This window comes from Echinops telfairi, unplaced genomic scaffold, assembly GCF_000313985.2.
Source record: "Echinops telfairi isolate 266 unplaced genomic scaffold, ASM31398v2 ScPeMD7_5868;HRSCAF=6743_0, whole genome shotgun sequence".
NCBI lineage: Eukaryota > Metazoa > Chordata > Mammalia > Afrosoricida > Tenrecidae > Echinops > Echinops telfairi.
In genome coordinates this window covers 12,170,949-12,185,586 of record NW_022109767.1, presented here as the reverse complement: position 1 = coordinate 12,185,586, position 14,638 = coordinate 12,170,949, and the positions used below count along the sequence as shown (strand labels likewise).

Genomic DNA, 14,638 nt, shown 5'->3' with positions numbered 1-14,638 from the left:
CACGCTACAAGATAGGTTAAGAAAAGTCTTTAGGCTAGAGGAAAATGATACCAGATGGAAATTTGGATATACTACACAGACTCAGAAAATGAAGAGGCTGGAAATGGATTTGGCACGATGGCTCAATTCACAGAACAGCCAGAAAGGGAGGGGCAGCCTGGGAAAGCAAAAGACTCACACTGTGCCCGTGGGTTGCAAAGTCGAGCTCCGGCTGCACGCACCGTGCACTTGGCACACACCTTAGAGACAAGCATAAGGCTGCCTTCCACACAAAGTAGTGTAAACATGGAATGATACAAGGACTGTAAACTACAACCTTCAAGCCAGCCGCCCGTTTATTTATGCAGAAAACACAAAATAACGTATGACTGTGGAACTTAGAGACTTTAGGATTAACAGGTTAGCAAGGCTTTCTACTCTTCCAGGGTCACTGTCTCCGAAACCCACCAGGGCAGATCTACTCTCGTGGGGAGCGACCGTGAGGGGCCGTACGAGCCAGGAGTGAGGCTGCTGGCGCATCGGGTAGCTCGACTCTAGTTCTAGTCTGAGGACTGCCGTGCCATTCTTCAGCGTGATCGTGCCAGTTTCCCGCGCCACCATCACGTCGTAAAGAGATGTGTGGGGTTGGACTGCATTACACCGAATGAAATTAATCACAAAAGGACAACTATTATATGAGATCAATATTCTTGTTTAAAATCAAGTAAAGGCTTTCACACCAAAAGAAGCAGACTTTGGGGCCGGTGCTTAAACCACAGCGGCTTCCTGAGGCATCCCCTCCACAAGCCTGGCCCCTCAACTCATGCCAGCCGGGGGCTACTTTGGCGCTCCTGCTTCCCACACCGCGTGACTCGGCGGTTTCAAACCCAGAGACCTCATCTTCGCCAAGAGGAAGGGAGATCTTCATTGGCCATCTCCAGTAGATGAAGTTCCTGACGGAGCCTGGGAGCCACCCATAAACAAACCACCCATATCCCTCTTTGGAACTCATGAGACTGCTTCTTTTAGGACCAAAAGATGTATTTCCTGACTCCGAAAATAAGGGAAATACAGCAAGCCAGATAAAGGAAGAGGTTTTAATGAAGGTTTCTGAGAAATAGACAACAGCCCCAAAGTGCAATTTTCAAGTCAACCGGTCTCAGTGCAGCAATCGGCTGCATCCTGTGGCGGCGAAGCTGAAGAAAAGGAAGCGCGTGTTTTTGCCGAGGAAGCCTACTGACCAGGAAGAAAAAGGCGGCCACAGGGATGTGACTGAAGCTGCCGGAGAGGGAGAGGCAAAAGCAGAGCAACTAGTGGAAACCCGAGGAGCCTGAGGAGTGACACAGCAGGAGCGCCCCTTCACCAACAGCCAGTCCCCAAAGAGGATGGCCTGGAGCCTCAGAAGTCCAGATGCCCCACACCTGCGGCAGACCCCAAATGGTCTTACTCTTCAGAGAGTGACTCGGGACCGAAGGAGAGAAGTGAGCAAAGTGGGCCAGAGGCAAAACAACCTAAAGAGCAACTGGAAAAGGAGGAGGGAGGCCAAAAGGAAGAAGATAAACCAAGAAAAGAGCCAGACAAAACAGAAGGGCAGGAAGTAGAATCTTCACAGAAAAACCTACCCCAAGCAGGGTGTGCATCAACCTCTGATTTTGAAGAAGAGGGGTGACTAAGGATGTGAAAAGAAGAGAAAAGGTGGGCAGTTTCCAGGAACATGCTGAAGGAAGCTTCAGGAAACTCCAGCAAATGGAGACTGGGCAGCAGAACAAAGGTAAAGAAGGCCCAAAGCCAGAAGTTAGCAAAGTGGAGAAGAAACATCAATGGATGCTCAACTTTACAGGATATGTGCTGAAATTAAAAAGTCACTCAAAACTGATAACTTGACGTGAACAGATATACCGAGGCCTTGGGTGAACTTGCTTCACTTCAGGTCATGATGCAACAAGCTTAGAAACACACAGAGATAATTACAATGGAAAAAAACAACGATTCAATTAGATGATCATGAAAAAGTCTACAATGTTGAACAACAAGTTAAAAAGATGTTTTTCGTGGGTGAAGGAGACTCTGATCACACAAGTGCTGACTATATCTCTTGCTAAACAACGGGGGAAAGTGCCAAACACAAAGCTGGAAAAGGAGCAGTCAGGTTCTAGCCTGTGACTAGAGGATGGGAGGAACGGGACCGTGGCCAGCCAGGCACGCTGGCAGCAGTGAGGAAGCAAAGGCCACCACGAGGCTAGCAAAGAGAGACATGGAGCTCTTTCTGAAAGAGCCCGCACTGGATGATGAGGCTGAAGCCCCAGAAACACAGGGCACTCAAGACGTTTGTAATGGTTTTCATGGGAAATAGACTGCTGATAAAGTTTTAAATTTTTATAAGCATAGGTTTTGGCATTGAAAATTTGTTTTGCAACCTGGCATTCTGCGATGCTCACCCTCCCAACATGATTGCTGAAGACAAAATGGGTACCTAAGCAAATGTGGTGAAGAAAGTGGATGGTGCCCGGCTATCAAGAGATGTAGTGTATGGAGTCTTAAAGGCTTGAAGTTAAACAAGCGGCCATCTAGCAGAGAAGCAACAAGCCCACATGGAAGAAGCACACCAGCCTGTGGGATTTTGAGGTGTCAGCAGAATCAGGTAACGGGCACCAGAAGACACAAAACAATAATTGAGAATGAGGGGGATCGGAGCAGAGGCCCCAAACCCATCTGTAGACAATAGGACAACCCCCCACAGAAGAGTCACAAGGAAAGGATGAGTCATCCAGGGTGCAGTATAGCAACAGATGAAACACAATATTCCTCTGGTTATTTGAGGCTTCCTCACCACCCACTATCATGACCCCAGTCCTGCCTTTCAATTCTGGCTAGACTGGAGCATATACACAGGTACAGATAAGAACTCATGACACACGGAATCCAGGTCAGATAAAGCCCACAGGTACAGAAATGGGAGCGGCGATACCAGGAGGGTAGGGGGGGAGGGCGGGAGGAGGAGCAACCAGTTGCAAAGATCATTGCATAATCCCTGCCCATGCCCAGCCCCGCAACCCCCCCTCAGGGGGGTAAACAACATAAACATAGGGGAAGGGAGACAGCAGTCAGTGTACGATATGAAAATAATAATTTATAATTTCTCAAGGGGTCACAAGGATGGGAGAGGGGAGAGAGGGAAACGAGGAGCTGATGAGGGCTCAAATAGAAAGTGACTGTTTCCCAGGAGGGGGAGGGGAAGGTCGGGGGAGAAAGGAGAAACTGATCACAGTGATCTACATATAACCCCCTCCCTAGGGGACGGACAACAGAAAAGTGGGTGAAAGGAAACATCAGTCAGTGAAAGAGATGAAAAGGCCATAATTTATAAATTATCAAGGGTTCATGAGGGAGGGAGTGGGGGAGGCAGGAGGAGGGCGGGCGATTGAGGAGCTGATTACCAAGGGCTCAAGTAGAAAGAAAATGTTTTGAAAATGATGATGGCAACAAATGTACAAATGTGCTTGACACAATGGATGCATGTATGGATTGTGATAAGAGCTGTATGAGCCCCTAATAAAATGATTTTTAAGAAAGTAAATGTTTAGAAAATGATGATGGCAGCATATGTACAAAAATGCCTGATACAGTTGATGTATGGAATATTATAAGAGCTGTAAGAGGCCCCAACAAAATGAATTTTTTTAAAAACCTTGCCTGGAGAAAGAAAATCCCATCATCTTATTTTTAAATGAAAACATTATTGTCAATTACACTTGTGCAGTATCAACAGCTACAATCAACAGTAAAAGTAGGGGTGGAAAATGTTAAGCTTCTTTTCCAGGCAGTATGGTTGTAGCATATTTTCAATGAGTGTGTGTAAGTTAATGTGTAATTGATCGTGATGTTACAGTTGTAAAAGCACTGCTTGCATAGGACCTTCCCTCTGCCCCCACCCCCACCCCAACCCCTTAGTACTGTGGGTTTTGTGCCTAGTTTTACCCATGTTGGATTTACCAGATTGTCTTTTCACTGTTGGTGGATTCTGTAGAAGTTGAGTATTTTTATGGTAGCTAAAATGTTACTCTTGTGTAAATACTCCTTTCTTTAATTAAAAATTCATTTAATTTTAATCTACATTGTGCTACACTATCCTGCATCTTTGTCATGTTGTGTTCTGTATACCTTTTTGCATGACAACGTGATATCCAACCGACATGGCACTGACAATCTTGTAAGATACAAAACCCATGTTAATTTTTGAAACTAATTTCATTGTGTTGCTGGGAATTCAGTGAAATCTCATTATTTTCCCTGCAAAGAGCAGAGCGGATACGTACTGGAATGACTGACTCTGGCATCAAGACGATTAGCCTCCTTGAAATCAACCATGGAAGGTCCTTTGTAGTCCTGAGAGCTAAAATTGAAAACTAAATCATAAAAGTTTACTTTAGAAAAAAGCAATAAAGGAACAGACTCTGACTGTCACCATAGGTAGGAGGGGAAGGTGACACAGAGAAGAAGCAGGCTAGAGGGTGGCTGGCTGTTAACTTGCATGAAGGGGAAGATAATGCCCTATAAGAGGACATGGGAAAAATACTATGGGAATAGGCCAAGACACTGGGAGATTTGATAAGCTGTTGAATATAAAAATGGTGACCTAATCTTTAAATATTCACCTGATTCAAAATTTAAAAAGAAAAAAGGTATTTGCAATGAAGAAGTCATTGCTCTTGCAAAATTCTCTCGTGTGATGCCTAGTTTCATTTATATCACCAAGGCTATATTTTCCAACAGCTGATCTTTCCTCTTTGTTTCCAACTGTTCAATTCCAATTACCAAGCATTACCAAGGCAGCTTCCTTGCATGATCAATTTCAGACTGAGTACCTTGATAGAATTCTTCAATATTCCATCACTACTTAGTGGTTAGTTTGTAAATGTGAATAATAGTTGTGTGAACTAGACTTCCTTGTAGGATATAGATATTATTCTATCACACACTTCTGGATAAATCTCCAAGAGTTCTTTTTGACAGTGAATGCAAAACCACTCCTCTTGAATTTACCACTCCTGACATATAAACCATATGAACAGCCCCATTCCTGACACAGTAAACCATATGAATAGCCTTCACTTAGTGGCCAGTACCAGTCTATGTCAACTCACTAGTACCTATAACCTCAGTCTTTATAGATTCCGTCTAATTTTTGACGACTTCCAGTTTTCCTAAAGTCATGCTTTATACATTCCACATTCTGACTAGTAATGCATGTTTGCACCTGTTTCTTCTCATTTTGATTCATGCCCTATCAGCAAATGAAGGTCATAAAAGCTTTACTCATCCACACCATTAAGGGTGACTCTTCACCAGATATATTTTGACTCCTTCACCAGTCATAGAAGCCCTGGTGGTGTAGTGGTTACTTGTGGGTTACTGTAACCCACAGTGCAAAACTATCAGCCACTCTTCAAGAGAAAGACAGACCTTTTTACTCCCATAAACAGTTACAGCCTTGGAAACTCACAGTGGCAATTCTACCCAGTCCTAAAGGGTCGCCATGCATCAGGATCGACTAGGTGGTTTGAGTTGAGTTCACCAGTCATATTTTGAAAGACTCATCTTCTGGTAATATAGCTGACAAGATTTTACTGCTATCGTAAGGCTTTCTTTATCTAATCTCTCAGAAGCAGATAGCCTGTTTCTTCTTCCCAATCTCCTCTTAGTCTGGAAACTTCATCGAAACCTATCCACCACAGGTGACCCAGCAGCATGCAAGCAACACACAGCACGACAAACTGGCAGCTAAGTGGTGGATTTTAATAGTTACAGATCAGATCTGGTCATGAATTCTATTAGAAGCATTATACTTAGTACACTTGATTTATTTTTCTTTTTATTTATTTTTGTTTTGTTTTGGATTTAATAGCCAAGCTTGTTCACTTTTTTAAAAAGATCATTTTATTGGGGGCTCTTACAGCTCTTATAACAATCCATACATCAATTGGACCAAGCAAGATAATATTTTGCCATCATTATTTTCAAAACATTTAGTTTCTATTTGAGCCCTTAGTATCAGCTCCTCTTTTTACCCTTCCTCCCACCCTCATGACCCCTTGATAAATTATTATTATTTTCATCTCTTACACAGACCACTATATCCCTCCCCCACTCCTCTCCCTACCTTTCCCCTATCCTCCTGGTATCGCTACTCCCATTTCTGTTCCTGAGGGGTTTATCTGACCTGGATTCCGTGTGTTGTGAGCTCTTATCTGTACCTGAGTACCTCCCGCCCAGTCCGCAGTATATTATTCTTTTAAAATTAAACATTAGACTATGCAATATTGTAATTGTAAACTCAACCAGTATCTTTATCTAGAGACCTGTTATTTGTCTTTTATAAAATTTCCTCCTCAGTGAAAGTGCGGTCCTCCCCTGCCCTGTCTGATTGAGTGTAGTGTAGTATATACTCGGTGGTCAAAATGCTCATGGATTTGGAACTTTGAAAAAGTGAATATTCACGATGTGTGAAAAAAAAAAGCATGAATCCATACTGTGATCTCAGCCACCCAAAACAGTGTGCTTAGTTGTGTAAATATGTGCATAAGAGGTAGAAACGTGTCAAACTATAAATATCAAATCATCGAAGCTGTTTTGGATGCTTTCTCTATTCTCTACTTTTAAGTTTTCTAAGGGCACATCTTTTAAAAATTTGAAGAGAAAAAAATATTATTTTAAAAACTTGAATGGAGCCCCTTTGCTTGTAGAAAAAAGTTAGCATGTTAACATCTGGGGGGGAAAAAGGACAAAATAATAATAATTTTTAAATTATCAGGGTTCATGGGGGAGGCGGGGGGGGGAGAGTGAGGATGGAGGGGCAAAAATGAGGAGCTGATACCAAGGGCTCAAGTAGAAAGCAAATGTTTTGAGAATGATGAGGGAGACAAATGTACAAAAATGCTTGACACAGTGGATGTGTGTGTGGATTATGATGAGTTGTACGAGCCCCCAATAAAATGATTTAATAAAAAAAAAAAGAATACTGTAAAAAAAAAGGTAAAATCAGTCTTATTTGTGATAGTCTAAAGCTCAAAACAACCAAAGATACCATGAGGAGTCGAAGGCGTGAATAAGGTGTGGTGTGTTCATCCACTAAATTCCTGCGCAGCAGTGAACATGAATTCCAGTTCTCCATTCCAACATGGACGAAGCTCACAAGTACAATGCCGAAGAAAACCGTAAACACAGGAATGCACGCGCTTGTGGATCCTTGTACACAAACCAGGGAAAGCTCACTTGCGTCATTAGAAGTAAAAGCAATGCTACCTTGGGAGGGAAAAGGGCTGGGATGGAGGGCAATAATCAAAGGGATACAAAATCAAGGACCATCTGCCGTTGAGTTAACATTCGTTTCACCCTGCACTGGTCCAGCTAATTATATGCTTCTAATAGTGGACTTTTCTCATGTGTTCAATACTTCAAAGAAAATTTAGTTTTAATTTACAGCTCTTTTAAGAGGCTGAGTAGACCAGGGTTCGAAGGTAGTTAAAAGCTACTGCAAGTGAGCCGGCGAGATAATGGACATGCACTTAGGTCCGAAAACTGGGGAGGATGGGAATGAATCACTAGTAGGCGTCTACACTCCATATCCATTTCAGAATGTGCATTCGATTAAAAGTCCACTCCTCAGATGTACTGGTCGCATTTTAAGCAGTCAGGGACCTCACATGGCCCATGGCAGCCATAATGCAAAGTCCAACCCTAGAGTGGTTATGAATCATAGTGGTAATGAGCTGTAGTTTGTCATTGTATTGCCTTCTTCCCATTTCTCTATTAAAGAGTTCCCCTTAAATAAATCACATGCATATATATCGTCCAATGATCACAAAAATCAAGAGAAGTTGCGTAAGAAGAAATTTTGAGTACTAATCTTCCTGGAAATCTCAGGCTTAATTGCATTTTGAGAATGGGGTATGTTTGACTGCTGGAAGAGTAACTTTAACAATAGTAGTGAATTCCCTATTACAAAAGCAATATACTGAAAAACTTACCTTTTAACTTTTATTTTTTGATATGTAATTGATAATTCACTGAGGTAGTTACATACTCTGGTGCCAACTTAAGACTATTAAAGAGTGAAGGGGTGGAGTTTAGCCTGTCAATCAGGTCACAGCTTGATGTCCTCACTTGGAGGTGCAATGGAGATAAATAGCTTACTGGAGGCCAGATACACTCACTCCCTACAAGACATTCCTGCTGACAAGCCACCAGGAGACGCACTGATGCAGCCAGAGCCTTGGAGCTAGAGGAGCCGTGTGAGACCCACGCCAGCACCACCGCCACTGGATCCATAAGACTTTCCACCCACTGGCCTGTGATTGTCCTACATTTGGCATTATGGCATGGCTGCATGAGTCTAAAGAGGAATTTATGGACTAATATTGGACATGTGGGCTAATATTGGACTTATGGACTTGATCTGGACTGGGCTGGGATGTTTGTCAATCTACCATTGCTCTTCTTTATAAAGCTCTTATACACATATGCATGTCTAGATTTGTTTATCTAGTCCACCCAGACTAACACATCCATGTACCATACAATCCAATGGCTTAAATATTTAAAGGAGTTGTGCAATCATACTGTAATCAATTTCAGAATCCAGTATACTTATTTTTTCCTACAGTTTTATTGTCATATACAAGGAGGTACCCATAAAGCGGACAAAACGAACAGGCAGATTTTATTTATTTTAACAAAACAACCTTATCACCTTCAAAGTACTCTGTCTTCACTTAATACATTTGTCAAATCTGCAATTCCATTCTTGGAAACACTTTTCAAATTCAACTGTTTCGTGACTGACAGTGCCTCCCTGGTTTTTTTCTTCATCTCTTCTATGTTGTCAAATCACAGTCCTTTCATGTCCACCTGCATTCATGGAAACAGAAATGTCACAGAGCTTGGTCAGGTGAGTAAGGTGTGTAGGGCAAGAGAGGCATGCTGTTTTGTGCCAAAAACTGGCACACTGAGATGGTTGTGTGAGCAGGGACATTGTCCTGGTGGCAAAACCAGTTCCCCCCACTGCCACAAATCAGACCTCTTTTGTCGCACACTGTTATGCAATCTTTTTAGAACCTCTAAATAGAAAGCTTGATGAACAGTCTGACCTGGTAGAACTAACTCCAAATGCACTATGCCCCTCACATCAAAACAACAAATTGAGCATCATCTTGACCTTTGATTTTCCTTGACACGCTTTTATTGGACGAGGTGACCATGGCATCTTCCACTGGCTTTATTGATGTTTGCTTTCAGGGTTGTAAGAATAGCACCATGTCTCATCACCAGTAATAACCTTGGGGGAAAAGTTTGGGTCACTTCAAAGTTGTTCTTTCAAAGAACTCAATGTTCTTTGAAACATGTTTCCACTTGTTCTTTTTCCTGGTCAGTCAGAACCTGAGGCACACATTTTGCAGCAACCATTCTCATTCCCAAATCTTCCATTAAAATTCACTGAACCGAGCTCCAAGATAGTCCAGGTAACTTCCCCATCTCTGTAATGATCCATCTTTGAGCACAGGTGCACAAATTTTGTCGACATTTTCATCCATTTGGGAAGTGACAGACATCCAGAATGAGGTTTGTCATCAATCAACATTTTACCTTTTTTGAAATGAGAAAACCACTCGTACACTTGAGTTTTTCCCATAGCGTTGCCCTTGTAAGCTGTGTTCAACATCACAAGTTTCTACGCCAGTTTTCCCGAGCAGGAAACAATTTCACAGTTGCACACTGTTCTCCTAAAACAGCCATCACAAAAAAACGAGGTTTAAGTGAAACTGCTTTTAAGACACAATTCACTGTGACCAGAGAGAAACTTCCCAGGTAAAGCCACTGAGCGCACTACCTCAGAGCGAGTTGCTCGATGCTCGCCTGGCAGGAAAAATGTGTACGATGAAAGTTCCATCCAGTGGAGCTTTATTCCATTGGGAGGGGCGGGGGTACCCCCTTATAATTCACATATCAAACAATAGTTCAATCACATAAAAAATGTAAGTTGTAAATCATCAACACAATGAGTTTTAGAACATATTCTTTATTTTGTACTCATTATCCATGATTAGTTCTTGATTTACCCCCACCTCCCCTGCCATACCCTCAAGGAACCATTAATCCAATTACTGTCTATAGACTGTCTATAGATTTACCTATCCTGGATTTCATATACAGGCAAACTCTGAAAAGCAATCAGTCAAATAACAACAACACAAAAATTAAGAAGAGTAACAACAACAACATTAACAAAATAACAGATTAAAAACCTCAATTAAAAAGAAAGCAGAAAATATAATAAAAACTAGAACAAATTTAAATGGATCTTAAGGGCAATCAAATGATAGGGTGTGAAATTTTAACCTTATTGCATCTGCAATAATTCACTTTCCCATGCAACCTGCATGTTCACAAGGCTATTCACATCCCTGGTCCATGGATTCCCCAGGGGTTCAATACATGTGTATTTCCCCTTCACTTAAAAAACAAAACACGAAACAGCTTTAAAATGGGTCGAAGGGCAGATCGAATGCTATGACATATTAACCTAACTACATATGTCATAATCAATTTTATGATGCTCCCTGTCTGCTAGCAAGACTATTCACATCTCTGCGAAACTATGGGTGGAGGTGATTCTTCAGAGCTACCTCCATGTGTGGGCTCTGCAATGGAGTTTGGATGTCCACTGTCAGCCATAAACCTCTGCAAAGCAGGTGTGCACAATTTAAGCTCTGATACAATTCCTTCCTTTAGATATGGATTACGTTAGTTACAATCCTTGCGTCACACGGGTTGGTGTGCTTCTTCCATGTGGTCTTCGTTGAAGCCTCACTTAGATGGTTGCTTGTCTGAAGACAAGCCTTGAAGACCCCAGTTGCTATTCTTTCTGAAAGCCAAGCACCATCTAGTTTCTTCATCACACTTTGATCTAGCACCTATGGTAGTTACATAATTTCATGTCAACTTGATAAATAAATGTAGGGGTGGAGTCTAGCCTGATGATGCCTCCTTGTGGGCTTGGCCTTCTCATGAGGATTCTGGGAACTTCCTCTCGCTGCTTCACCTTCCTGTTGACAAGACACAAGGAGACTTGCTGAGCCCTGCAAGAGCTTCTCCCTCTTGGCTTCACCATCCAGCCATACTCGGAGAGCTGGATGAGCCAGGTGGAGACCTGTACCAGCACTGGGATGCTTCCACCAGTGTGCTAGTTACATAATCTGGTGTCAATTTGGGACTTGAGAGGATCAAGAGTGAAGGGGTGGCATCTACTCTGTCAATTGAGTCATCACCAACGAGGCCTCTGTGTGGGCATGGCCTTCCACTGGGAACTCTGGGAACTCCAATTTCCTCCTTGGAGGCTGAAGAGTCTCTCTCTCTCTCTCTCTGCTGACTCCCTGGAAGACACTCTACTGACAAGACACATGGAACTATGCTAGTGCCCTTAGCTGGAGAAGCCACGTGGAGAGCCCTGCCAGCACTGAGATGCTTACACGACCAATGGATCCAAAGACTTTCTACCCACTGGCCTGTGATCATCCTGCATTTGGCATCATTGCATGTTTCCTGAGTCTGAAGAAGACTTTCTAGATCAGTATTGGACATATGGGCTAATATAGGACTTATGTGCTTGATCTAGATTGGGTTGGGATGTTTTCTTAATATACAATTACTCTTTGATATAAAGCTCTCTCTTACACATATATGAATATCTCTAGATTTGTTTCTCTAGTCAAACGGCCTAACACAACCTATACCTTCAGTGATTTCTTCCTGTAGTTGAGCATAAAGCAAGGCCATAAGAACTAATTGTTCTTGAATTGAGACTAGAAATAAGTATAAGCCCAAAATTCATTCATGAATTTATGGTTTATAAATGCCTTTGGTGCAGCTTACAGAAATTGTTATTTTATGTTTGAGAACATTATCAATTATCACCCTGTGGCATGAATTCCACTCCTATCAAGTCAATGTTGACTCACAGCAACCCTATAGGCCATGGTAGAACTGCCCCTGTGAGTCTCCAGGCTGGCAAATTTACACAGGAGTAGAAAGCTTTGTCTTTCCCCTGTGGAGCTGGCTGGTGACTTCAAACTTCTGGCCTTGCACTTAACAGCCCAATGTGTGACCACTACGTATTGACAGTGTCATTATTACCCAGTGGTATACAATTTAAAACACTGCTGAGAAAAGGAAATCACACGAGTATAGATTAGCTGCATAGATTAAACTCTGAACACTATCCACACAAATAACGGGGGTTGATGATAGGCCAATCTTCTAGTAATATTCATTTGTAGCATCAGAGCTATGCCTACCAGATAAATACATGTCGTAATGAAGCAAGGAGGCCATTAAAATCGTAAATATATGGTAGTTCTAGGACACCATTCTTTGGGTACCCTCAATGCAAAAGATTTGAACCAAAGTCTAATGGTCTGCTAGTTCTATGCCCTTGAGCTAGTAGTCATGTGCTGCTCACACCAGAGTTTCAGCCTTAAGTCAAATGGGTATAGGTGAGTTTGCGGTAAAGCCCAGTTCACTCAGAGGAGTTTCCACATCAGGTCCCTCTGGTGTGGCCCATGCACAAGAACAGAGTTAAAAAGTCCCAGTAGTCTACAGCACATGGACAGGGTCACCAAAGGCTACTAGAAAGTAGGCCGAAAGTGTCCAATCAGGAACCCAGTGCCAGGTCCATTCTCCCCTTTGGTTCCACACACGCACTGCCATGAGCTTCCTTCCTGTGGGAGGTGCTCTCCCACCTGCACTCCCCAACCCCCTTTTCCTACCCACAGCGATGTAATTGTCCTGTCTGAGACACACGTGCCCCGAACTTCCTGTAAGCTTCTCCCTCGCTCTTCCGGGAGTGCTGCCGGATCAGGGCAACAGAACCCAACAGACTTACTTTTAATGTTGCTGAACCTAACCACTCATTCGCCAGCTCTAAGAAAGAAAACAATTCATAATATTTGTTCATCCCCATTGGAACACTTGGTCTTCTTTTAAAGTCTATTTCTGTTTCTTGGATCTTGTTATGTACTCTGCCTCCTACCCCTGACTGTAGTCCCTTTGAACCAATAACAAGGTCAATATTTTTCAAGACGTCTGTCTTGTGGTTTGTGATCTTGATATCAAAATCACAACATATCCAGTAGAGAGCAGTGCTGCCATTGAATTCCTCCAGGATTTTCTCTGTTTGGCTAAACACCCAAGAATCACATCTATAAATACTATTCCTGTTGTACTTTTGACAGCTGGTATTTCCAGAGAAATTCATCCCTCTTAGGTGTGAAAGACAAGCTGGGCCATGGTGTGTTTCTGCCCAGAGAAGTTTGTTTTTTAACTTTGCTCCCAGAGTTACTGAGGAAAATATTAATATCTAGGCTCAGAACATGGAAAAATAATTTGCTGTTGCAACTGATGGTACACTTCTGTATGTCTGTGCTGGATAATTTCTTGCCTTGGATAGTGTCCACTCTCTTGGCTTTCAGTCATAGCAGAAGCAATTGCATAAGAAGATTAGCCAATAATCAGACGCAAATGTATTACTTTACTGCCCTGTGTCTAAAATTAAAAGAATCTTAAAAATAACAACATAAAACCCACCTCTCAATCTTCACTGCCCTCCCCTAAATCCAAACAAAATACTTGTAGAAAAAACATTCCAAGCAAAACTTGGAGTCTTGCTTTGGGGAGGGACTGCCCAGAATATTCTACTTTGCCTTCAGCAAGAACACTGGCTTCCAGTACAAACTGGTCAGCAGTGACTGGAACAGTTACTTATTCCACCATTCCTTGTGGAACCATCACAGCTGAGTCATCATGGGTGACACTTCAAATGTATAAAAGACTCAATACTAGAGGGGCGAAATAGACTGGTTTAAGAATTGTCTTCTTAGATCTACATTGATTTTGATTCAGTGTCTCCAACAATTCAGAGCTCCATTTTCCAGGAAACCCCATGTCAGTTACTGGGGACTTGAGTTTGCGAAAGAATGATGGGTGTAATTGCTGGGGCAGTGAATCATTTAATGTGGCTGCGTTCTGGCCAAAGCCCCTCCCAACAACCTTCCCTGGATGGGTCTAGTAAGAAGGTGGGGGCAGATACTGATAGGATTCACCCGAGAGTAATTTCAGACAGGAGTCCCTGGAGTGCCATCCTACTGTGTATAACATAAGCCCTCTGAGAAGCAAGAGAAGGAATCTCATTACCAGCAAGAGCCAGGAGTGGAGCACATCCTCTGGACCCCAGATCCCTGTGCAGTGACCCTCCTGGAGCCACATGACAGCTACAATATCCGAGCAGCAGCAGTAGAACCAGGAGTCAGAGCAGGAAACAGAGTGAAGGACTTCCCAACCCAAGGAGGAAGTAAAGCCCAGTGCTTTTGTGCAAGAGGTTGGCTTGCAGAGTGGGGTGCCCCTGGACACTGAATTCCGGAAGTTGGGCTTTTTGAAACCTAGAGCTTGAGCTGAGTGCCTTTGGGATGAGACTTACTGGAGTTGGGTTCCCCGAAGCACTAAATTCAGGGAGCTGGGCTAGCTGACCCATCAAGCTTGAGTGGAATACCTTGGGGTTGAGGTTTATCACAGAGTGGTGTGCTCCTTTGGGGTTTTATTGGCAGCCCAG

The 14,638-nt window shown here is 42.8% G+C and overlaps 1 pseudogene; it reads left to right on the top strand.

The window, feature by feature from the left end:
• The first annotated feature begins 850 nt into the window (after positions 1 to 850).
• On the top strand, positions 851 to 2,164 carry LOC101650768 (annotated as a pseudogene).
• Positions 2,165 to 14,638: the final 12,474 nt, after the last annotated feature.